The 24,105-nt window shown below is 38.4% G+C and overlaps 1 protein-coding gene across 26 annotated transcripts in view; it reads right to left on the bottom strand.

Annotated features, from left to right (window-relative positions):
• ESRRG (estrogen related receptor gamma) overlaps nt 1–24,105 on the bottom strand; it is a 389,265-nt gene that overhangs the window by 160,473 nt on the left and 204,687 nt on the right. The window lies entirely within an intron of this gene.

Raw genomic sequence — 24,105 nt, 5'->3', positions numbered from 1 at the left:
CAGTAAATCACGTTACTGTATTAGAACATCCTCTTTTAGTAACAATGTCATAAATGTAGATTTTGGAATCAAATCAGAGCTTGAATATGCTGTCTTTACATATAGTTATATGTCATATACATATAGTTATATACAGATAACTATATGTCTTTACATATAGTTATCTGTATATAAACTGTATATAATGTATATAAACTGTTTATAATGTATATAAACTCAAAATACAAGTCTTACAAACTGATTTACATGAACACATGGACAAAACATGAAAATAGAAATATATTGTTTGTACTGAGTATCTTTATGTATAGATTTATACCCAAAATGGCTATTTTTCAATATTTTTAATTCCAAAATGCTTTCAATGCATGTGTATGTCTTTTTCTTATATAAAAATCACCCATAAATGAATCCCTGTACATGTGTGATTTGATATGGTCTCTTTTCTTTATTACATTCCTTGGAATACACCCTCCTTGAAATCTGACAGCTAATCCATTTTGAAACTTACCCCAAAGCACAGGTTAGCTTCATTCCTACTTTTGTTCATTATCTCCTAAGATTTTCTATTCAGGGGCTGAACCACCGATGGTCTCTCCTTCTGTCGTGCTCTGTCTTCCTGTAAGTCCTCCTCTGCATGCTCACACAGTTTCCACTACCTTGTGAGCTTGTTGTCCCCCACCCTCCTCTGCACCCCCAAATAATGCATTTTTCCTCTCCCCCTGTGAGCTATCACTCGTTTTCTATCATGCATCTTTCATCCAAGCAAGGAGCTCTCTGCCCTGCCAGTGCTGCCTCTTGGAGAACCAGAAATACTGTGCTGTACTTTGCATGTTGATAAACAAAGCAGTTGGCTTCTTCCCCCAGGGACTGAAAGTGTCACCTCCACCAGACTGGGGCCTGGAATTCCAACTACATTCTTGAACTTGGGTTTCACAGTTACAGATCAGTTTGGGGAAAGTGGGAAAAAAAAAAAAAAAAGATTACAGCAGCAAATAAACTAGGGCTAACTGTAGCTTCATTTTAAGCTCTTCTGTGGAAATAAATAAAAGCAGTAGTAGGGGGAGAAAAGCAATACGGGTATCAGTTTCATGAATTTTATCAGGGAATACACAATAAGACCATGCATGCAAACACACATCTGCAATAACTTATCAAAACGCACAGTGCAAAATCTTACCACAAGGAGTCTATACAAAACAGTGGTAATGGAATCAAGAGAGGGGAAGGAAAAAACTGTCAGGAGTGCCTGTACCAGTCAAAGGGCATTGCTGAGCAGCACCTACATTGCCATGTCTCTCTGTGCATCTAATTTTTCCTGTGTGCCAAACAGTACATCTTTAAGCCTCTTCACATCTAAATACTACAGACATTTCAAGGCATCAGAAGAGCCAGATTCTTAAAGCACAATCACCTTAAGGCAAGTGAAGTAAGGTTCAGTGGTACTTCATGGAAGCCTCACAGTGCATTGTGTCAAATGTGTATTTACCAAAAGGAGCAACAAGCTCATGCCAGCAGGGAAGCGAGCAGCAAAAATATGGAAGTCTGGTAGCTGCTGAGGATTTGTTTTGAAACAAGCATACAGTTAACTTCAGATAAAAATTTGCAATACACCATGGAACCTTATTCAAAGTCCAGCTGGAAAATACCGTATTGTTAAGAGTTTGAAATCAATATTGAAGTGTCACCAAATATGTGATTTTCTCTTTATTCACAATCACTCATTAAAGAAACACTACCCAGATGTGAGCTCACTCAATGCTACAGTGAAATTAACATGAGAATAGTATTGCCACTGTCTACTCCTCTTTGTGCTTCTCACTGGAAGTGCACCCTTGGATATGCTGCTAATGAGTCAAAAAAGCTAATGCCTCAAAAGTTCCAAATTCTGCTCACCTGTTTGTGCATAGTTGGACAAACTCTTATCAAGTTATTACTTAAAAACCATCTGCTACTTCAATCTGTATTTAGCATTAATTACTCTTTGTTTCGATCTTAGGCAAGAAAGCTCATACAACACAATCTCTGAATGCTCCTTAGAACTTTTCCACAGTGTGTTCACAAATACACAGAGCAAGGATTTTAGCTTTTGCTGCTACACTCAGTTCCAGCATATAAAAAATGTCTCTGTGAAATAACAGCAATTGCCTTACCATGTTACTGAACTACATTCAATTTATCTGGTCTCAAATAAATACTACATATTTTCTCCTTGTTTTATTTTCAAGGGCATGGGTATGAGTATTTAAATGACTACTTTCACTGGTACAGAATAGAATCTGTTCACACTGCTATAAATGAATATTATTCTCTTGACGAAACACCTTTTCCAAAGCCTCTGACAAAATGAAAGAAAGGAAAAAAAAAAGGAAGAAAAAAAAAACAGAAAAGGGAGCTGCACACACATTGCCTGTCACCCACCAAAAAAGGTCTCCTCCCTAAAGATAATTCAGGCACACACTTCAATATGGATATCTCACTATTACCCCAAGCTCTTTTTTTAGTGTAAGTTTCTTCAGAGAAACTGAAGTGCATTACTGTCTCAGACAGCCAAGGATAAGATGACTGAGGGAATTCAGTTGCTCTGTTTAATTAATACAGGATTATTTCACTTTCATTTTGTGAAGCTAATAATATGACTGGTGGAATGTCAGTAAAAATTAAATCATAAACTAGTGCAGTACCAAAGGGAAAACTTACTTTAGTTATGGAGTATTCCCAGCAGAAATCTTGAAAATCTTATACATATTTACACTGATAAAATACCACATGTTCTTCATGGGATACTGCAAGCTTTCTACAATCCTTGTGGCATGTATTTATGGAGTAAGAGTTAACATTTTGAGATTATACATTAATAAATGAGTTGCAGTTGTATTGTTTCTTGAATGTTAAGCACCACATACTAAACGCAGGAACACGTTCAAGGTCAATGCCCTATTTTAGACCTTTTCAGCAGCTGTGATATTATGATAATCACACTTAAAATATTCCTATAGAAAGAGTAAATTAGCCCTTTTCACTAGAAGGATTATTATGATAAACAACAAATCTGAAAGAGAACAAATTCAGATTTCTCTTTTTGTTTGTTGTTTTGTTTTGTTGGGGTTTTTTTCAGCAACGCAATAAATTGCTGTCTTTTACTGTGATGGCTTTTCTACCCAGGAATTTAAAAAAAAAAAAAAAAAAAAACACCCAACCCAAAACCCAGCACTTTATTCTGTACTTACATTACCTTTTGGTGGTTTTTTTTGGAGGCCTCACCTATGTAAAAGTACCTTCCTTAAAATGCATTTAAGCTTTCTGTTAGAATCAAAACATTCCAGTTGACATCCCATTCTATCACCTATACCGCAGTGAAATGTAATATCCCACTAAACCAGAAGGGAAAGAAAAAAAACTTAGCATCAGCAGCTATTCCTAAGCAAGATTAGGGGTTTAGCTACATCTAATTGAGGGATGAGACATGTCCCTCAATGGGTCTCTTCCCACTCCCCCACCTGCCCTTCTACCTGACTGCAAGCTCAAGGCGCTAAAAATAGAAGGAGAAGAAGAAGATGGAGCGTAAATATTTCCCCAGTGAAAACACCAATAATCTTTACTGTGAGCTGACATGAATTGCTTGTTACACTGCCCTAGGATATCATGGCTTGAAGCGAGAGCACAGACACACACAGAGCCACCAACCATCCTCAAAGCTTTTGTAACATCTATTTGTGCATGTCCATGTCGCAGAGGCTCCTACGACATCTGACGTGGAGCTGGGACACCTGCTGTACAAAACGCATCCTCCAGCCTGCCCTCCCCCAGCCCTGACTGTCCCAGCCCATCTTCCATCACTCTTCTGCCTTTTTCTCTCCCTGCTCTCCCTCCACTCCCTTCGCTCTGGCATTTTTATTATTAATGTTATTGCTATTATTACTGTCCAAGCATAAGCTGATCCACAGGGGAGCCTGTGTAATTTAACCCCTCAAGCACTAAATTCCTTCACATGTGCCAAAGACACAGGTTTGTTGTTGCCTCCAGCAATATCCCAGGAAGACGAGTGATGGCGGTGTCATATCATCACACAGCGACTTAATCTATTGCGACACCCAGGGAACGGGTAACTGAAGAGATTTACAGAACATGCTCTCTGCCTGAATACAAAATGTTATCCCCTTTACCAACAAACTCAAGTCACACGAAACAAAGTGAAACAAATTTTGCCCTCTTATGGCTCATTGTTTCCATGACTGCTTTATCCAATCCTACCCCCGTGTTACTTGTCCCACTGTACATCTTCTAGCTATAGAACACTTTTCTCAACATTTTTGTTCTCCCTCCTTTGTTCTTCTCGTGTTCTCTGATTAGCAAACAGCTAGATCATGTTGAACTGCCAAGTGGCATAGCCTTGGAAATCTTTTATCCATACACTAGATGACTGGAACCATCACTTACATCAGGGTTATCTCTACATGCTGTCTTTATGTTGTCTGACATCTAATGCATGCTTTTTAAAACAACAGATTAAAGGAGTTGCACCTTTTAAAGGTGCAAGGAACACTAAATTAAACACAGTTTAGCTACCATAAATACCGATCTCAGGAAAGCATCTATTTCAACTACTGAAAATCGCAAATGCCCAATCTGTTTGTCAAGCAGGGACTTTCTACATGGTTGTCCTGTTATAAATAACTATTAAGGAACAATTCAATATAATAAAGCAGCATATAACTGTTCTCTCCAAGACTGGGGTGAGATTCTCTATCTTCTAACATTTCACTGACCTGGGAAGCAAGAATTTGGCACAGAATTAATACTGGAGACAAATGAGACCAGTGAAACGTCCTCAGCTCAGCATAACCTGATTGTGCTGGTGAAAAGAGCTTTCACCATGGGAAATTAACAGCTCTGAAACCACTGGTAACAAAGGCTGAGTTCAGATGCTCAAGAGTAAACAAATCCTCCCTCCCCATAAAGTAATAGCTACCCTTAACACATCTCTAGACACCCAGATCTGAAATAGGTAGAGGCTTCCATGAAGGCCACTGAACTCCGTCCCTGTACTAACAGAATTCTGATTTTTCTTTCGGTATATGTGCCCTTTTTAAATGCCTGTATCAGCTGACTGACTAAGCCCTTAATAATGTAAACTGTTTAGAAGCATAATTAGACTACAGGTTACATGATTTTTTGGACACACACTTGTGTGCACATTAAGAACTCCTTGTACTTCTCCCAGCCATTAAGATAAAGAGACTTACAGGTTATCACGGATATACAGCTCTCAGGTGGTAACTGTGTGGCTCCAGGAGTTTGAAAGAAAAATAGAATTCACCACCAATTGCTCTTTTCCCAGGTCCTCCAGCTCCAGCCCCCTGGAAGTCCAAGACCTGATGCGTCAGGGTGCACTGAGAGGCTCTTGACCACTGCTATGTTCTTTTCCCCTTAGTGGGGGGTTGGAGGTTTAGAATACACACCAAGGAGATGCCACTACACACAAACACAAGAGCAGCAATCCTGCTATCTCCAGTAGACTTGTACACAAACATTTAAGGCAACATTAACGCCATTAATACAATACATAAGTCACACTTTAACAAAAATACCTGTGTTACATTACATTATTACAATGGAAACATTTTTTCTGGTTCTATTAGTAAGTATGATCAAATGACAGCATATAATCATAATGACATCCTTCTGCAGCTGAAGCCTTCTATTATCAACTCTGTTTCTGTTCTATAGCAGCTTCACTTCTATTGACCAGACAGTTAGCTCTGTTCAATTATTCAATCTTGAATCAATAGATTTAGCTCCACGTATAATGGTTAAGGTGTAAATGCTATGCGCATGCTCTTTCAGCTTAATTCATTTACTTGCAAATTTGTATTTATACCTTATTTTTTAAAAAAACCATGCAAACTTAAGTTTTCATATTAGGCTGTTTTTACCTCCCACCAGCTCTGCCTCCATTTCAGGTGTTACATTTCCAGAAATTGAGCTTAATTTGCCTATGACATAAATTTCTGTCTTTCACAGATAAAAAAGGAAAAGTAAGAATTCTAATTATTTGATTCTTACTATGCTGAATAAAGCAATAAAATAGCAGTATGACTTTTAAGCAGTTCCAGTCAATATTTCGTTGCTAAAGCAGTCACTCAAGGTGTGAATTGATCCAGAAAGTACAGCCTTTAGACTAACTGCACTTCTGACACTTGTATCACAAACAATTTGGTTCAATTACTGCAGATGTGTCTGTGTGTGTGCCTACACCTACACAAACCACATGTAAATGTATTATATTCTAGGCTCTTGGTTATCTACATATCTTCACACACCAAAAATAGGTGGCAGGAAAGTAAGCTAAACCAACACATGCATAGAAAAGTGAATGTCTCCATCTTTCATTCTAGTTAGAAGCCACTTTATTAATAATTTTGTCCCTCCAAGCTTCCAGAGCTTCCAGGTGACAGCCAGATTTTACATTCTTTTCTCAAACAAATACATGTTGACTTGGGTAGCACACACCCCCACTCAACACTGTAGCATTGCAGAACAGATTCCTCGTTACTTACAATGTTTTAACACTGCATAACAGATTCCTGATTACCTAATTCCTGAAAGGACATCCATTTTTGTGCACCTAGGAAACAGATCTAATACTAGCGCCATAATGCAGTATCTTTACTGACCAGGTAACCCAGAATAATATGGTTACAAGTTATCTGAGCCTGAGTTCAAACAATACCACCCAGCGAAATACTGATTCCCTGGGGAACACCCTTGCTGTTACCTGCCTTGAACCCTTCCAGGACTATGTCCAAAGGAGCTGAAGTTTATTAGCAGGAGGATAATGCCAGGGAGCTGCTATAGCAAGAAAATCTAAAGCAATTTCTGCATGCACCCATTACAATGTGACTGTTAAGAGACAGATAAGAATTTCTCTAATATTGTCAAGGAAACAATAGGCTTAAAAAATTGGAAAGGCTTTTAGAAATATAATATCAAAAGAAAAAGTTGCAACTCAGTCTTCCTACTGACCCGTTTACTCAACTTCAGATTATCTGCTCCCAAGGCATTAACATAAACTTCTCCAGTGTTATTAAAGGCCGTATCTGAATTCTTTAGCACTGTTTGCATTTAGTACACATATTTTCAAAATGCTAACAATCTTTTATTCAATAATGAATTTGGCAGAAAAACAAGAATCAGCTCTCTTTTAATGTTATTTTTCTAAATAAATTCTCTAAACCTGATTGAGTTAGATCCTTGAATCATGCTTTGGAAGATGCAACTCGGAGTTTTTGAATAAAGTGAAGCACTTAAGCAAATCAGACTTTTATTCTTCATCCACTGAGAAGCCTGAGATTTAAGATGAAAGAGCTGGGCTGCCTTTCTCTCTCTGTATCCTGCAAGGTCCCTTCATTTTCCCTGTTTTCCCAGTAGATTTACTTGTAAATCTGGTGACAGCCACATTTGAAGTCCTGAGGTCTGACTCCTGACCTCAGTTATGTTAGCCCTTCCCTGCAGAAGAACTACCCCTTGGATCACTGACTTGCTATTATTCTATGGTTAATAGACCTGAGCTGTGCAATATTTTTTTATCTGGCTACAGTCCTATCTCTAAATTCTCTATTTTGAATGAATACCGATTTTGTGACATGAAGTCTGCTATATAATGAAATGCAAACAATGAAAAGGCTAAATCAGTTTACAAAAAATCTATTTGTCAAACAGTGTGGAGATGCTCCCAATTTAGTCTGGGCAGTGCATGCAGCTCTTGATAAGGGAGTTAAAACCGAGCCGTTCCACTGCATAAAAATAAAAGCATCTGCAAGGGAGAGGCAGTTTCTTTAGGAAAATCTTCCCTAAAACCTGTAGGTAATTATTAAAAAGGAAAAAAAAATTTAAAAAAAAATATATACACCCCCCACACACACCCCTTGGATTCTGCAGGAATTTTCCAACAGCCAGGAGCACTGTTAGAGGAGGGAACAGCAAACGCCTCCCCAGCGCAGTCCCCTTATGTCACATTTGCATTTCTATTCAGCTACATTGCCTGACAATGAAGCAAATGGGTCTGCCTTATCTGTACAATTCCGGACAACAGAGATTTCTAAGCCATACAAAGGAACGAGCTTAACATTCAGCACTCAACACCTCCCGGTGTCCCCCGCCCCCGGCCCTGGGGGGATGGCGGTCACACAGACACCTGGCCACGCCACCGCCTGACACCCTCCGTGCCATCCCGAAAGGAGCCGCTTAAGAGAGCAACAATAAAATACAGGAAAAAGCCATCGAGACTTTTAAGGAGCTTGCCAGCCTCAAGGAAGAAAACAGTCCCAACCCTCCAGATTTTCAGGCTTTGTTTAGAGCGTAAAGGAGTGTCCCTGGAATGTACAAGTAGATAATATCTAGTCAATCATTTGTGACTCCCGCCGTCCCTTTTAGGCTGGTATTTAATACAGCAGATGAAACCTATAGATCCTTTTATCAGGGAAATTTCATATCACCCTAGTTTTCATTAGAAAACCTTTAGCAGCAAGGCTGGCTAACTCATGCCATTTCATTGCACTACGAGGAAATTTCCGGCTAATTCCTTCAAAATTAATATCATCTGATTTAAAAGTTAGAAATGACACGAAAGAACCTGCACAGGCTGAAACCTCCAGATCAAACTTGTGTTATGACAGGACTTAAGCCAGCTATAATACAGGCTAGGGCTTTGAACAGCAAGGAAAAAAATTACAGTGACACTGTTCTGCAGACACTTTGGCTTTAGTCTGGCTTTATGTGAGATATACATATAGAGATAGATACAGATATAGATATATATGCACATATACAATGTATCTGTCTTCTTGGCCTTCTCTCTCTTGCTCTCAAATGCCCAGGGTGACAAACTAGGCCTGTGCACTCAATCTCGAGTATGAGAAGACTTCTTTGTGAAAGGGGTTTTCCACATGTTTATTTGTATAGGCAGAAGTAATTTGGGATAGCAGGAACGGAGAGGGAGGTGGGAGACTGTCCCTCTTTTTGTCCCAATTAGTATATCCTAAAGCCCAATGTACCTTTTACATAGCATACCGAATTTTAAACTGCTACTTTAATTGTCCTGAACTTCCAGGTAAGTTTATTCTTTGCTATTGAACAAATGCTGAATTTCTCCCTAGAGGTGGTTGCGATGAGTAGTGATTCTCTATCTTTTTCTCACTCACACAGTTTTGAAGATTTACAGGCATGAATATCATCACGTTAACAGAAAATGATATTATTATTGCCAAAAACAGTGCAGTTAAGCACAGAGACAGTGAGGAACGCAGAGCACTTACTCGGATTCAAAGGAAACCCAAAGCTCCTTAAAGCAGCCCATTGTTTTAAATTTTACTAATACTGATGCATCAAAAGCTTCTGTGGTTGTTCCCTTTGCATGGGTTGGAGCAAGAGGCTGGAGTGCATTCTGCTTCCTGAAGTGCTCGTAAAGGAACAGCCAACTTTTATTATCCTTAGCACCAAGAATGGCTTTATTGCTGGGAAGGCATGAAACCGGCATTGTCCTGGAATCATACCTCCTAAAGCACTGCAGATCCCTCAAACGCTGTCAAGGTGACAGATCACTTTTACCTTCAACTGTGCAGGCATATGAGCAAACTTCATACAAGGTGTGTGCATATGGTGCAGTGCAGAGAAAAATGTAGTCCTTACACTTGCTAAAATAAAAATAAAACAGAATTAATTGCTACTAATATATGAATATTTTAAAACATTTTTTTAGACTGCTGTGTCAGAGATACCATGAGGTATCACACACTACTGCATTGTTGGAACTACTTGTTTTTGTTGATTTATTAAAACAACAATTAGTACAGATGGGAGAGAGATGTGGTAGCTGAGCAGTTATGAAGAAAAGAAACCAAGGAAAACATTTTTCTACAGATTGGTCCAAGGTTTATTTTAATCTCAAATCAGATCATCTAAAAGGCTAACTATCCAAATGAAAATAACACCTTACTACTACCCCCTCATTTACATGCAAGGACAGAGGTTGTAGAATATACCTTGCTGAATGCATACATAGTTTATGCCTGCATATTGCATCTTGAAGATACCTGTCATGATAGTTTCTACAAGCCTGTCCCTTCTGGAGTAGGCTAAGCAACACAGCTGACCCAGAAGGATTAGATGAGAAATTCAACTAATTAATGAGCCCTGCAGGCAAAACATCATTTCTTCTGCTCTTTGGGGCTTTTACAAGGTCAGCTGGTTTGTTGGGTTTTTTTCCCAGCATCAGGTCAGACTCACTCATCTGTCAATTTTACACAAGATTTGTAAGACAATGGTGGCCACTATCAAGCCAAACGACATGGTACATTTTGTCCAATTCCTACAGTAAGAGAAGAACTGTTCTGGCCAATTCAGCTTTGTTAAAATATGCTTCTCTAATGTTACTTTGATCTTCCAGGGGCAACAGTTTAGAATTACAGACGCAGTATTTCCCATTTACAAAAATATTCTGGAACACAAGTTCAAATATTCTGGAACACAGCTCAACTCCCCCCTCCTGCTCTGCTGTCTTTCTGATCGCTTTTTTGAGCGTCACATGGCACAGTTTTCCTCCATCTGCCAGGGAAGTTTCCCAAAAAGTATACCAAGTTCAAGAAATAAGGAATCTGAATAGGAGACACATTCAGAGAGAATTCAGAAAAATTATCAGCTCACCTCATCTGTTTCTCTAGCAGTATGTGCACTGTTACCATCCAATGGCCTCTCTGGTAATAAACTTGTCCCACCTCCCATCTGCTCTTCTTGCTGGCCTCCTGCCACTTCAGCCTCAGTCCTTTCCTGTCTTCAAGATGTCATTCAACTTCACTTGCTCCCCTACCCATTTGTTTCTCTTTCCAAGTGAGATCAAGCATACATCTTTCTATGTCTCTCACTCCAGCCTTTAACTTCTGCTCCATCTTTTTAGTAAGTGTCTATATTTCTGCTCCATTTATCATAGTTGGCAGTATGCACTATGCAGGTGTCAAGGAAACCAAGAGAGAGTTCACTATTCATGATGCTGCCTTTTCAGCCTTCTTGTGGCTTGCCATTGCGTGTCAGCTCCTTAACACTGAGCTACATCTTGAGAAGAATATGTATCAGTTAAAGACAAATTACTTGAAGCCAATACAAGAGCACACAAAGAAACGAGGCTGCTTTAGATTTTTCAGCCTGATCTCTTTAAGACTCTTTTTACTTCCTTATTATTTAAGTTTTAATGTGATCTCTATGGCATTTTTCCTTATTGGCTAAAAATAAACACACAAGACATTGCACAGTGCTGGATATAACATGCAGGCAGACCTCTGTAAATGTGAATACCTAATGCTTGACTTCAGTAAGTGCTTTTTTTTCATGTCAATAAAGACCTGTGTTTCACTAAATGTAATCCAGCTAAGAGACATATTTGGCTCAGCAGAAGTAAATCAGAAATACCTAGCTGGCTCTCTACAAAGACTGAGAGCAAAACTCCACCCATCTCCTCTGCTGTCTTGATCAGGGAGGAGGCACAGCCTCCCCCCCGGGGCTGAGCCCAAGAGGATGGGGTCACCTGCTACCAGCCAAGAACCACTGCTTTTAAGGACAACACTCAATTCCACAAACACACAAGCATCATAAGAATCTAACTTAGCAAGGAGAGAGTTAACTTGATGAGAATTCACAAATTACACATATGACAAGGGTTTTCAGGTCAGACAGTTCTTTGGACTAATGCAGGTTAGAAATACGATGAAACACAGGGAAGAACTGACCATTGAGGTAACTCATATATGATGTAGCTTGAATTATTTTGCGTAAAGTGAAGTAAAAAAGTTTCCATACAAGGATGTTTTAGCTCCAGATACGCAGTCCAGCATGACTACAGTCCGATTTAAACTCAAACTCAATTTCTTCTACAGTGGAAGTGCACACATCCAACATGAACACAATTCACTACTTTCTATGCTGTGTGACAAAGAACAGAGGACAGACACTCCTCATAATAATTTATTTCTAACCACTTCTGTCCAGGCCACCTTCCTGGTTTTACCCATCATTAGTGTGACAACAACAGTAAAAGTAGATTTTTTCTTACAGTAAAACAGACAAAAGTGTCCAGTTTCTGGCCCAGCCAAGCACCTTCTAATGCAAAGCTTATAATTTCCATCCCTACTGATACAACACATTCTTTAAAACAAACCTGCAAAATGGTTCTGTGACTGGCAGAGCCACATCTGACAACTTTTCACATCTTTTTTCATATAATTTCCGTGAAAGTGACAAGAACTATTGATGTAAATAGAGATATGAAACCAAAACTAAGGGCCTAATAAAAAAATTTAGTTTAATGCCTTGCAAAATTTCTCAGGAGGCTGAAGTTTCATATTTCTCTAACACTGTAAATATTACATTTGAAATTGAAATTAAAATATGAACATTTATCAAATCATTTGCTGGATTTTCCCTCTTTTGCTAGAAGGCAATAAAATAAATTCTAGTTCACTGATCAACTATGTCCCTTCATATTCAGAAACAACTACACCACATCCTCACTTAAAGAAAACAGTAGAATAAACAATTGTTTTAAGTACTGCAACCTATTTTCTGTCACTGTTATACCACCTGAAAAAAAATCCACACTTCCAGAAGAAGGTCAGCAGGAGTGTGTCAAGGTTATGGCTGAAAAGGCACTGAAAGTGTAGGACAGCTCCACACTAGGAAGAGGTAACACAGCCTTTTGGGCAACACACGTGGTGCATTACAAGCAACGGCAGATTACAATGATATAATGAAGGGATGCCTCTCGTACCCTGAAAGACAAGGACAGCATAAGACAAGAACCCATCCAATTATCTCCACTCTTATTTTATTCCTCATCCTTCAGTCAACTATCTCAAGCATGGGAAGCACCCTCTTAAATCAATCCCACGTTCATTCCATTTATCCCTTTACAGGTATGCTCATTTTATTCTGGTCCACTCGGAGTCTGGCATGACTGCGAAGAACAAATTAATGTGAGCATAAAAGTCTAGCAGGCTCCGTCTGTAAGGAGTGACCACGTATTTTTCTTGTCACATTCCCTCCCCTTTACCCAAGTGCCACAAGCCAGCCTCTGTGCCAACAAAGCTATTTAGCACCCCGTGCCATCATGTGCAGTGGGGCAAATCCACATCCTATTGACCACCACTCCATAGCTGTTTGCCTTGTCTCTCTGGTTCGACAAGTCTGTGCTGATGGCACCTGTTAAAGCTGCTTCAACTAAGCTGTTCTGCATTTGTCTGGCTGGATTTGGACTTCCCGGATCCCTGACTGAATACAAAGTGATTTGAAAAAACGGTGTTTGGCAACAAGCACAGTGGGGAGTACACTGCGTGTTGGTATACAAGAGCACAATGTGTTCTTCATAGCATCACTGAGGGAGCATGCTGCTCGAATCTCTCTGCTGTCGAGATCAAAATGGTCTCCTTTGTTGTCAGCTGTTTAATAGCAGCTGTTTAATGTAATTCCAAATGATCTGCTTGAATGAAGTTGTCATTCTTGCAGTTCACTTTAATGTAGTAAAAAAAAAAACCAAAAAAAAACCAAACCACAGCTTGGCCATGTTATTTTTCTATTGTTCTCATGAAAAGTTGCACTCTCGTGTATTTCTGCTAGCCTATAAAAATAATAAAAGTCCAATTTCTTGAAATAAAACATAAATTTGAGGGGAAAAAATAGGCAATATTTATTTCAAAGCACTTTCAGACACTCAAGAATGGCTTGATTAAAAATATCTTTGCTACTAAAAAATGCTCACAGAAAGAAGTGAACTTGTCAGCAAATATGTGAGCAAAAAGAATATCTATTTATATAGATATTTCAAGACATTTTCCCCTAGTGGGTGTTATAATTTATTTTATTGCATTTCATAAAGCAGAAAAAGTGGTAGCAGAATGTTGATAGAAACAAACACATGCACTCTTCTTGATGAAGCAGTTTAGCTTACAGAAGTGTGCCTTTATATTGTGTGTGGGTTTTGTTAAAATCTGTTTGATACCAAGAACGACAATAAGGATCATAATCTGTGAAAATATTTGCAGTTCTCTGATGAACAATAGAGGGCACTAATGTTTCTAATCTGGCAAACGCATCACGCGCCAGACAGACAAAATAGCCCTGGTACTTGTAGCACACAAACCACATCATCTATGCTAAATACGTAGATAGTGGAGAGAGGATTTCTGTCTCTCAGAAAAGTTCTTTTTGTCCTTTAAACTTCCCCCTCTTTTTTTTTTTTTCCCCTGCAGAAAGTAGGATGTGATAATAACGAGCTAATACTTGCAGCCTTTCAAAGCGTTATTTTCTTTTGTTCATTGAACAAAGCACACACAACTTTTCCTCGTATAAATCCTTCTCCTGTGTACTTTCTCACCACATTCTTCTCTGTTTACGTATAGCTGTGTACAGTAGTTCAAGGTAAAGCAATTCCACTGGTAAATGCAGAAGCTGGAGGATGCTTAATGTGTGTTCCCAGCAACCTAATGTAGAAATATTGGCTACCAAAATCAGTAACTAGGAGATCCTGGGGCAGCACCTGAAAGCTCTAAGTTGGAAGAGCTTATCGGGGAACCTCACACCACTGAAATATTTTAAGCAGTTTCACTTAGCTCTGAAAAGATGCAGCTGCTGAAAGTGGTACTTTCAATAAAAGACAGATGCAGAGCAAGTATTTTAGAAATGTTCTGCACCTTAAACTACCTTTTCTCTACAAGCACTAGAAACACCCATTTAGAAAACAATTCAGCCTTTCCCCCCAGAATAAATCTCAAGAAGATAAAAACTTTGTTAGAAATAGTAGCAGCTGAACCCTGTCTACCTTTTTTTAATCCTTACCAGTGTCTCTCATTGCTATTCAAAGAAACAGACTTATTTCTCAGCCTTGGAGATTGAAACTTTGGCAAGAGAGACTTAAATACCAGACACCAACTAACAGATTGCTGCTAACATTGTGAAGAATTGGTAAATGCACTGTGATTAGTTCAGAATAACTTAATTGGAGAAACATAAATACTAAAATTCTGATGCAGTAATTTCAGCACTTAATGAAAAATGAAACAAGTCCCTGTTCACACTGCAGACAGCAAAGTCTTCATGAATACATGCCTTTATTTCTGACTGCTCAATTTTAGAAGTGATGCATCAGCTTTTCAAAGACACCAAGATCTCTAGCAGATCTTCAGATATTAGCATCTTGTCCAAGTCAAATGATACAGCTTTAACAGCGTGGTTATAGCTAGGCTCAAATCTGAAAGCTGGACTCAAGTTACTTCTACCACAAAGATAACACATGCACAATTAGGGAAAAAAACCTCAAATTTCTGTCCCAAGTCAGCCTGAAATATGAGTTGCCACCTTCCAATCTGGAACATTTAAAGACTTTTTGGCCACAGATCTGAATAGTCAATGCAAGTACTAGATGTTCTTTATTTGACTATACTGCAAAGGTCAAAAGCTTACATGCTATTCAAGCAACCCTCATTGGAGTTTTCTGACGTCAAAAGATTATTCCCTAACTTCAAAGGGGTTTGTGTTGTTTGGTTTGTTTGTTTTTCTTTGTTTTTCTTTGTTTTTCTTTTTAAATATGACCTTAACACAAGCATTCTACCTTTTGTATCTTTATTTTTGGTGCCACTGAAGAGACTGGCCTTTGCATATTTCTCCATTTATTTCAGTCATAAGAGACATTGCAAACTAACAGGTAAAATGCAAGCCTTTCTATGAGGGATTATCATTCCAATTCAGCATATTATATTAAGTTCTATTGTACTGATGACACTCAATTGTATCTTATTGACTGTCTTGAGAGACAAGCAACAGCAAAACACAAACAGTATCTGTGACACTGCCCAACACAAAAGAGCATATTCTAGCGATGGAGACTGACAAATTCTTGCTCATTTCTATGCTAAAAATGTAAAGAGACAGAGCCATGGACACGAAGACATTTTGTATACAACAAAACATTGGGCCACAAGACATAAAAATACACAAACAGATAATACATATGTAGAGTACCTGAAAAAGAAGAAACATTAAAAAGTAGGGTAAAGACAGGAACCTTTGATGGACTCTGATTTAAGGAACTATTTTGAGCAACTCATTGCTGTGTTATCAGAGAAGTTCTATACAAACCTTTAACTCAGACCAAAACAAAAATTGCATAAAGATTTAAGTTTCTATCACTCATCTATTTTCCTTGCTCAGCCTTCAGCAGCTTAGCAATGAGCACTGTCCCTACTATCACCCTGGACGTCACACCTGGCTGTGACTCCAGTCATTGCTCCGAGTCTTTATCTAGGTCAGAAACTATGTTGCCTTTAGCATTCCTCTTTCCCCTAAGTCATAGGTATTCCTGAAAGGTAAGTTTATCTCAAAACTGCTAGATCCCCAAACCATACATTCCAAATATTTTGAAGGACACATGGTATAACTTGTATCTGCTACTTGACCACACTTCTACATTTGTGTTGTCCACCATGTCAAATGACATATTGTCCTGTCTTCTCAGTAACAGCATCAACATTATTTTCTTGTCATTCTCCACATTAGCCAATAGTGTATGCAGGTATGATACAATACAGGTATGAGAATTTACTGGTTCCTAGTCCACAGTTTTTATTTGATGGAAGTTTACACTGGGCCAAATGTTATTACTGTTACATCACCAACTTCGGACTCAAAAGGATTTGCTTCAATAGAGTTAGAATGGACTCATACCAGTACAAAACTAATCTAGAGACAGATGAAATAAGAAAATACCTTTATCAAACAACAGTTCCAGAAAGGTGATTTTTATTATTTTCCTTTTATTATTGACCTGCCAGGAACACTAACCAAGATGGCTTAGAGATATATTAGAAAATATCTAAACTACAGTTTTGCACAACTGTTTAGACACTAGCAACTTCCAGAAAACATGGAAAGTCCTAGAAAACATTTATCTATCACCCACATAATTATTTTTACAAAGCTTTTAGGTCATCTTTGTGGAAAAAATTCAGATACTTAATCTAGCACAGCCAGAACAAAGATATAGCTATAAATGTTATTGCAGGAAATACTACAGATGCTGCTTCTTGCATTTTCTTAACATTCACCCTTCAAGTTTTTTCTGTAACTAATTATTTGATCTCTGCCTTAGGTCTTTAATGAAAGGGACTGTATTAATACCCAATCCGAACTTTACAAAAAACTAAATCCAAGATGATGGAAAAAGAAGTAAATTTGACAAAACTTCTCCAGCCTTAAAACCAGGTGAACACTGAAGTTCACCTACTCCTTAACAGCATTAGAAATGGTTATTCATTCAGAGTTCACTTCTCACCAAGGGTTTTTCCTCCAAAAGAGCAAAGAATGTAGCTGTTGGCATGGCAAAAGTGAGGGACACCAGCACCAGTGCTGGCTGTACTCTGCACCAGGGAGACTTGTGGCACCAAATCAGTGTCTTCCACATTTTATGAAACCCTAAAGCAATAGGTAGTTTTCAAAACAAAAGGCAAGTTAATCAGCAAATTGCTGAGCATATCCTTGGAGGAAAAAGTATTGTCCTATTTACCCTCTGAGTCCTTCATGTCAATAATGCAGAATTATTATTTTAAAAGTAATTATGCGCTCCTGGTGCCTAAGTATAAACACAGAAAAGTTGCTCTAGCCTTCAAAAATGATCCTTCCTTTTAAGGAGGAACCTATTTCCTAATGGGAGGACATGACTTTGAAGTGGTTTTCTTTTTTCCTTTCCAAAAGCAATATAGAGAAGTTCAATTATTCATAAGAGGGACTAGTCATGTAAATAAGGACTGGAAGACTGAGCACCATGTTGCCAAAACACATCTGAAAGCACAAAAGACCATTTTAGCCCATCCCTTGCTAGGAGGATGTGATCTCAGGAACCCTGGCTGAAGGAGGCAGGGTTCATAAATCAGCATTTACACCACGTGGGGAGACCACTCAGAGCAGCTGAGAACATACATGCAGTGTGAAGTTTAACAGGAGATTTACAACAGTCAGAGTCAATAACACAAAAACAAAACCAGAGAGCACCTGTCTTTCAAATGATGGCCTGAAAAACAAAGCACAGCCCTCAACAATCTCATCTACATGAAACTGATGTCTTGATTCCTCCAGAAGGCTGAAGTTTGCTGGGTAACTGCATTCAGGGGATTCACTAATTCTTGCAATATGTCTTCATAAGGAGCATCTCCTGCTCTTTAAAACAGCAATTCTGCCTGCTTCAATCAGAAACGGAGAATGATTTGGTATTTTTGTTGGCTGGTTATTTATAAGAGATCTAGTCTAGATTAGTCCTGCTTGAGTGGCATCATAAATGGCTCCATTCCCCAGCAGTAGTCTACTTCAGATGGGAACCTGACAACCTCTACTTAGCGTGTCTTTCATAGTACACAATGAAGTGTAAAAACTGCTGTGAAAAAGCCTGTGTTTCAAAACAAACCATCTCAGTAATAAGCATTTAAAACCACTTTTTATTAATATATTTCTTTGTGTACAAAACAAAAGCTTAATGCTACAACAGGCCTTGGATGATGGTTTTGTTTGTTTTGCTGTGTTGTGTTTTTATTTCTCTAAATGAAGTACTGCAGCAGCTTTTAGAGGGTCCAAAATAAATTATTTTAAATAAAGCGTTAAAGCGAGGCTTATGAAAGAGTTGCTTTTTCCCTCATCACAGCTTAATAACGTGGGGTTTTCAACCAAAAAGCTTAATCAAAATCCAAAGTGGAAATCCTAAATTAGTAAATATTGAATTTAACCACTTTTATATCTCAGGTATTAGCAAATACCTTTGGTCTACAGAGATACAGCCCCTTCTAATCCTTATCTGAATTTGCAATTAAGACTTCAGAGCTACAGATATCTGTACACAGCTCTGTACACAGCTCTGCTCTCTTATTTTTAAATGATTGGACCCAAATCAAATCAGTCTTCAAATACATTGGAAAGTAAATGTCTGATGTCTAATTGAACTAATAGATAACACTCTTTTTAATACTGTTAATGCTTAGTGTGGGCTTCACACTGACAGAAGCAAGGGGAGGGAGAGAATTAGAAAAAATCTGCATAGAAAACCTTGTCATTATGTTATTACCATGCAGTTCCTTGGTATAAAGGTAGAATAAAGCTAATATTTACAAATTATTTGTTTTGCCATTGTCAATCCCCTCCCCTCCAAAAATAATAATAAAAAAAATTTCTAAATGCATCAGGAGTTAGATTCTTCTTCTCTTTCACTAATTGTCACCTCCAATAGGACATTGTAAGAGCCTGAAAATGAAGCACTTAAGAGTTTTCTTTTCCAATCTCTTGTGGGCTTCTCTCAGTTTATCGCAAATGAACAATCGTGTTGGAAGGGGCACCGTCTGTTTAATGTCATTAGTGATTGTTTCATAAAACAAACAGCCGCTCCACCATTCTGCTGCAGTTAATCTTAAATCTAAACGTGGCGGCACTTGGGGAGAGTCTCAAACATGGTTTGTTCTAACCAATGCAGGGCTCTTAATCTATTGCAAGTCAAGGCGCTTATCTCTCTGCTCAGCTCAGAGCAGTGATTTCTTTGTCCAAATATCAAACCAAACCCCGTTAATATCGTGCTTCCAGCATTTTCCCAAAGATTTTTCCCCCTTAAATTGTGGCCAAAGCCTAAGGCATATTTATTTATTGCTTATACCATTTCATGCTTATTTTTCAATATTAGCAAAGTCAAACTATTTCCAAGTTAGTGCACAAGGGTATTTCAATGAGCTTAATCAGCCAGGTGAACTGATAACTTGGAGATTTACCTAATTGTGCTGGAAAATCATTCATTCTGGATTAAGCCTAAAATGGCACATGTGTTTATAACAATTGAGGGTTTTTATACAAAGGCTCAAGTCAAAGGAGTATTAATCACTGTAAACTTTCATTAGTGTTTGTAGAAGCAAAGGTTGCCATCACTTCATGGGTTCAAATTTATAGCAGCAGCAGCTAATATAACCCAACAACACAAAAAGTCACCAAAAACCAATCCTAGCACTGAAGAAAATTTCCCAATAGCTTCTGCCAAATACCTCATATCATATTCCTCCATGAAAGAAACGAGAAGAAATTTATCCCATATGCTTTCTAGTGCTACCACACCCTTATCTGATACACAAGGGTGGGCATATTTTGAGAGCTTGCATATTTTGGAAAATTACAACATGTGTTTACAAGGCTATCTGTGAAAATATAGAGGTAATATCTCTAAAGCACTTGTGTACAATGGATTTTAACTCTCCTTCTACTTCCTTTTAAAACTGCTCGGGTTTGGAATTAATTACAAGGTCCTGAATTTGAAGAACATGTGAAGCAAATACATGTGCTCTTGCAAAGTAAAAAGAAAAAAAGTTTCTTTTGACCAAAAGGTAATCCAAATGAGTGGGGCTAAATAAGAGGACAGATATCTCCAATGGCAAGTCCTTGCACGGTGAGGGTAATAGAAAAAGTTTTCCTGCTCAAGGTAAGCCTGAAGCAATCTTCTGGCTTTACTGTTACCAAGGTATCATGCCCTAGGCCCCATGAAGAAAAGGCTGAACAGCAAAAGAAGAAAAGCCTGAACAGCAAAAGGATCCTGAGCATTTGCTCACCAAGAAAGAATTAAAGCCAAGTAGGATGTGTGCTCATCTCTGTGGACATTCTTAGAGGAAAGCTAAAGTCATGATGAGCAAACAATGTTGGGGAGATACACAAAAGCTTCTTCTCCAATGCCACAGTACTAATTCTTATAGAGTTTATATGTACATATTCCCTGGTTATATTTAGCACACTAAGCTACAGATACCTGTCAACATGGTGAAAGCATGCAATTTTTTTTCTCTCTCTTCATTTAGAAAATGCAAAAGAAACCAAAACTACCAATACATATGAGCCCCCATTCTTGTGTGCTCTGTCCCTCAGGACTTGTATTAAGCTCCCCTAACAAACACAAATAATTGTCTTTTTCTTTTCTCATTAAACAAAACGAAAAAAAAAAAAAAAGGTGGGGGAAAGAGAGAGAAGGAAAATCAATTCAACTCAGGTTTTTCCACATCTTCATATCACTTCCCATCTCAACTGGCTGGAGTAGAATTTCAATTAACTGGTAGGAGTCCAAGAGAAGCCCGGCTGCCTCCCTTGCTCCCGGTCATGCCCCATAATTGTAGAGGGACCTGCATTTTTCAGCCAATGACACGGCTTACAAAAATAGATACACTGAGTTATTTGATAAAGGAACCAAAGCCTGTCACTCCTGTTCAAGTGCCAAACAACATGAGAGCGAGTGAGATTGTGTTCAGATCCCAAACTGGCCAGGTTTATTATCCCACAGAGCCATCTCGTGGGAGGGGGTGAGGGCTGGGGGAGGCTGCAAAGAAAATTGAAAAGAAGGAAAGGGAGGGAGAGAAAAAGCAACATCACTTGCAAGCCAGCCAATTCCAAAGCCTCCTTTTTTTGGAGAAAAATCAGCTACCATGTTTCCAGAAAGCTCTCCAGTGCAAGGCAGAAGGGGTATCTTTATGTCTGTCCTACACATCTTTTTTCAGAGAGGAGAAATGTTGGCAGGTGTAGGTCTGCTCTTGTGTTCAAAAATAGTCTTGAATCCCAAGTAAAACTCTTCTGAAGACCAATTGCTAAAGCAATGCTAAGAAATAAAAATAACTACTAACAGCTCTCTGCACAAAAATTTTGGGATCTCTCCCCCTATAATTTGTAACTCTGTAGAGTTACCTACCCTAATCTCTAATATATATTTTACTGGACAATTAATGTAGCCCTTTATAAAAGTACTTTTATCAAAGAGAAAGAAGCATGTTCATAACTAAGTGGCTGATAGAATATCATTGGTTTATAAGAAATTAATGAATGCTTAATGAATGGTTGTCCTTTTATTTACTCTTCATAACAGCCACCAACATTGATCCCAGCATTTTTCTTCTTCTCTTCATTAGATTTATTTCTGAGCATCAGAAGTAGTTGGGTCTATAGCAATTCAAAGACAAATACTAAATGTTCCATAATGCTCAATATTTCCTGATTACATGAGTCATATAATACTACAAGCCGTATTTTCACAGAAATATGTTGCACTGTGTGTCCTATATAGCCCCATAAGAAAACAAGCCAAGTGGAGTGAGTCCTGTTGCAGTGGCACTTTATGCTTCCCCTGATCCAGGTGTACTCCATACTTTACAGACTATTAAAAAAGTGGAGGTCACTGTTTCAAGGTGCTCCTCCTAATGCACCAGTGTATTAGGTTAATATTTTCTACTTTATAATCAAGAAATTGTACCCAGTTTTAAAGCTCAGTTATTGAAAGAGCCAGTGAAAATAAAGCCATAATTATCAAGTGCAGACTTTCCACTTCCAAGGGCCAATGCAGGTCAGACAGAATAGTTTCTGGTAAGAGTAAACTCAACCAACAACTCTCTGCAGATCTTGCAGGCCTGATACCAAATCAGAGTTTATTTAGAGTCCAGTCTGAAACAAGGTTTGTTCTCCTGTTTTTGAGATGTCCATGCTGTCATGCAGAGTAACCCCCACAGCCCTGTCAACTGTCTTTCCCACCTCAGACTGATCCATCTTCCCCAGCAGGTATAAAAGGAGCAAAACCTGAGCAGGCTACAGGGTGATGTTGTTGCTCCCCTCTCAGCCTTGCAAAAACATCCGTGAAGACCTTGTTCAGGTGGGAACTACAATGAGGTACCAAAGGGCAATTCCCAGGAGAAGCAACAAAATATTCCTTGATCCCCATAAGCTTCAGATTTATTTGTATTTGGATAACAAAACAAATCCTTGAATCCATCCTGGAAAACTATATGCCATGCTCTTCCTTCTCAACCAAAATGTCACTATGCTGCCAAACAAGTAACGACTCAGAGCACTGGGATTAGTAGGTCTTCAAATAAAATAATCTCTGCAAATAATCACCTCCCAATTTCTCTCATCTTCCTTTTCTCAGTTCCTGCTCTTCCTCCTCTTAGTACTTTTGTTATTATCTTATCCACATATCAATTCCCCCTATTTTGCTAATTTCATTCCTCTCTGTCCTTTTTTTCCCCTCTACTTGTATGACTTCCTCTCTGCCTGACCAATAATTTTAATTATACCTGAATTACAGAAGTCTAATTTAAAAATCCTTGATCAAATGCTCCATTCAGCAACCACTTCCACTGAAAAAGAAACATGAACTCAAACGAAAATGCCACACACAAACATAAACACGTGACCCCAGGCTTACAGACACACAGGCATTTGTGCTTTTTGCAAGTTCAAAGACCTGTGTGCTTTGTTTATTAATAATATGGGCACAAAACAAAAAGAAACACTCAGGACTACAGCCTGAAAGCCCATCCTGATAGGCAAATCTGAAGGCAATCATCAACACTATTATATTTTTACTTATCAAAAGGCTATTTAAACAATGAGATACAAGCCCTTTAAACAATGTAGACACTTGGACTTTGTAACAGGGGTTGCCATAAGGATCAGGCTGGCTTTGATTTCCAAGTACTGTAAATATGGAAAATTTAAGTCTACCCTTTGAATTGGCACTCGGGCAGTTTACTTAATCAGTTGAACACCTCCAATGAATGAAATTCCCATAGGTAAGGAGGTTTCATAATCTATTCACTAGGAGTCCCAGTTATTAGTATAAAAAATACTGCTATAAGTATTATAGAAATGCTCCTCCTTCCCAACTGCTACCTTGTCTCTATAGTACCCCCAAAACTCTCTCTGCTTAGGCTTGGCACATTTTAAACTGTCCAGTCTTCAGGCCCTGAATTTAATGGGCTTCTGTCCAAAGACTGGAAAACTCACCCCATAAACCAAAATGCTGTGGTTTTTAAATGGTATTAAAATTTTATAAATATAGGTAGAATCAAAACGAGATTTATCATCTTTTCTTATTTTCACATTGCTATATTTACCCTTGCTATGGAGTATCTTCTATGTGGCATTTTCAGCCTGTTAGTCCTCAGTTAGCCTTCTGTGTCAAGTTTTATATTAAGACATTTTTCTGGTAACAACAGAGATTGCTATCTGAGGAAATAA

This window comes from Lichenostomus cassidix, chromosome 3 (assembly GCF_008360975.1).
Source record: "Lichenostomus cassidix isolate B80296 chromosome 3, HeHo_3.0, whole genome shotgun sequence".
NCBI classification, from domain to species: domain Eukaryota; kingdom Metazoa; phylum Chordata; class Aves; order Passeriformes; family Meliphagidae; genus Lichenostomus; species Lichenostomus cassidix.
This window is presented reverse-complemented; position numbering and strand designations above follow the sequence as displayed.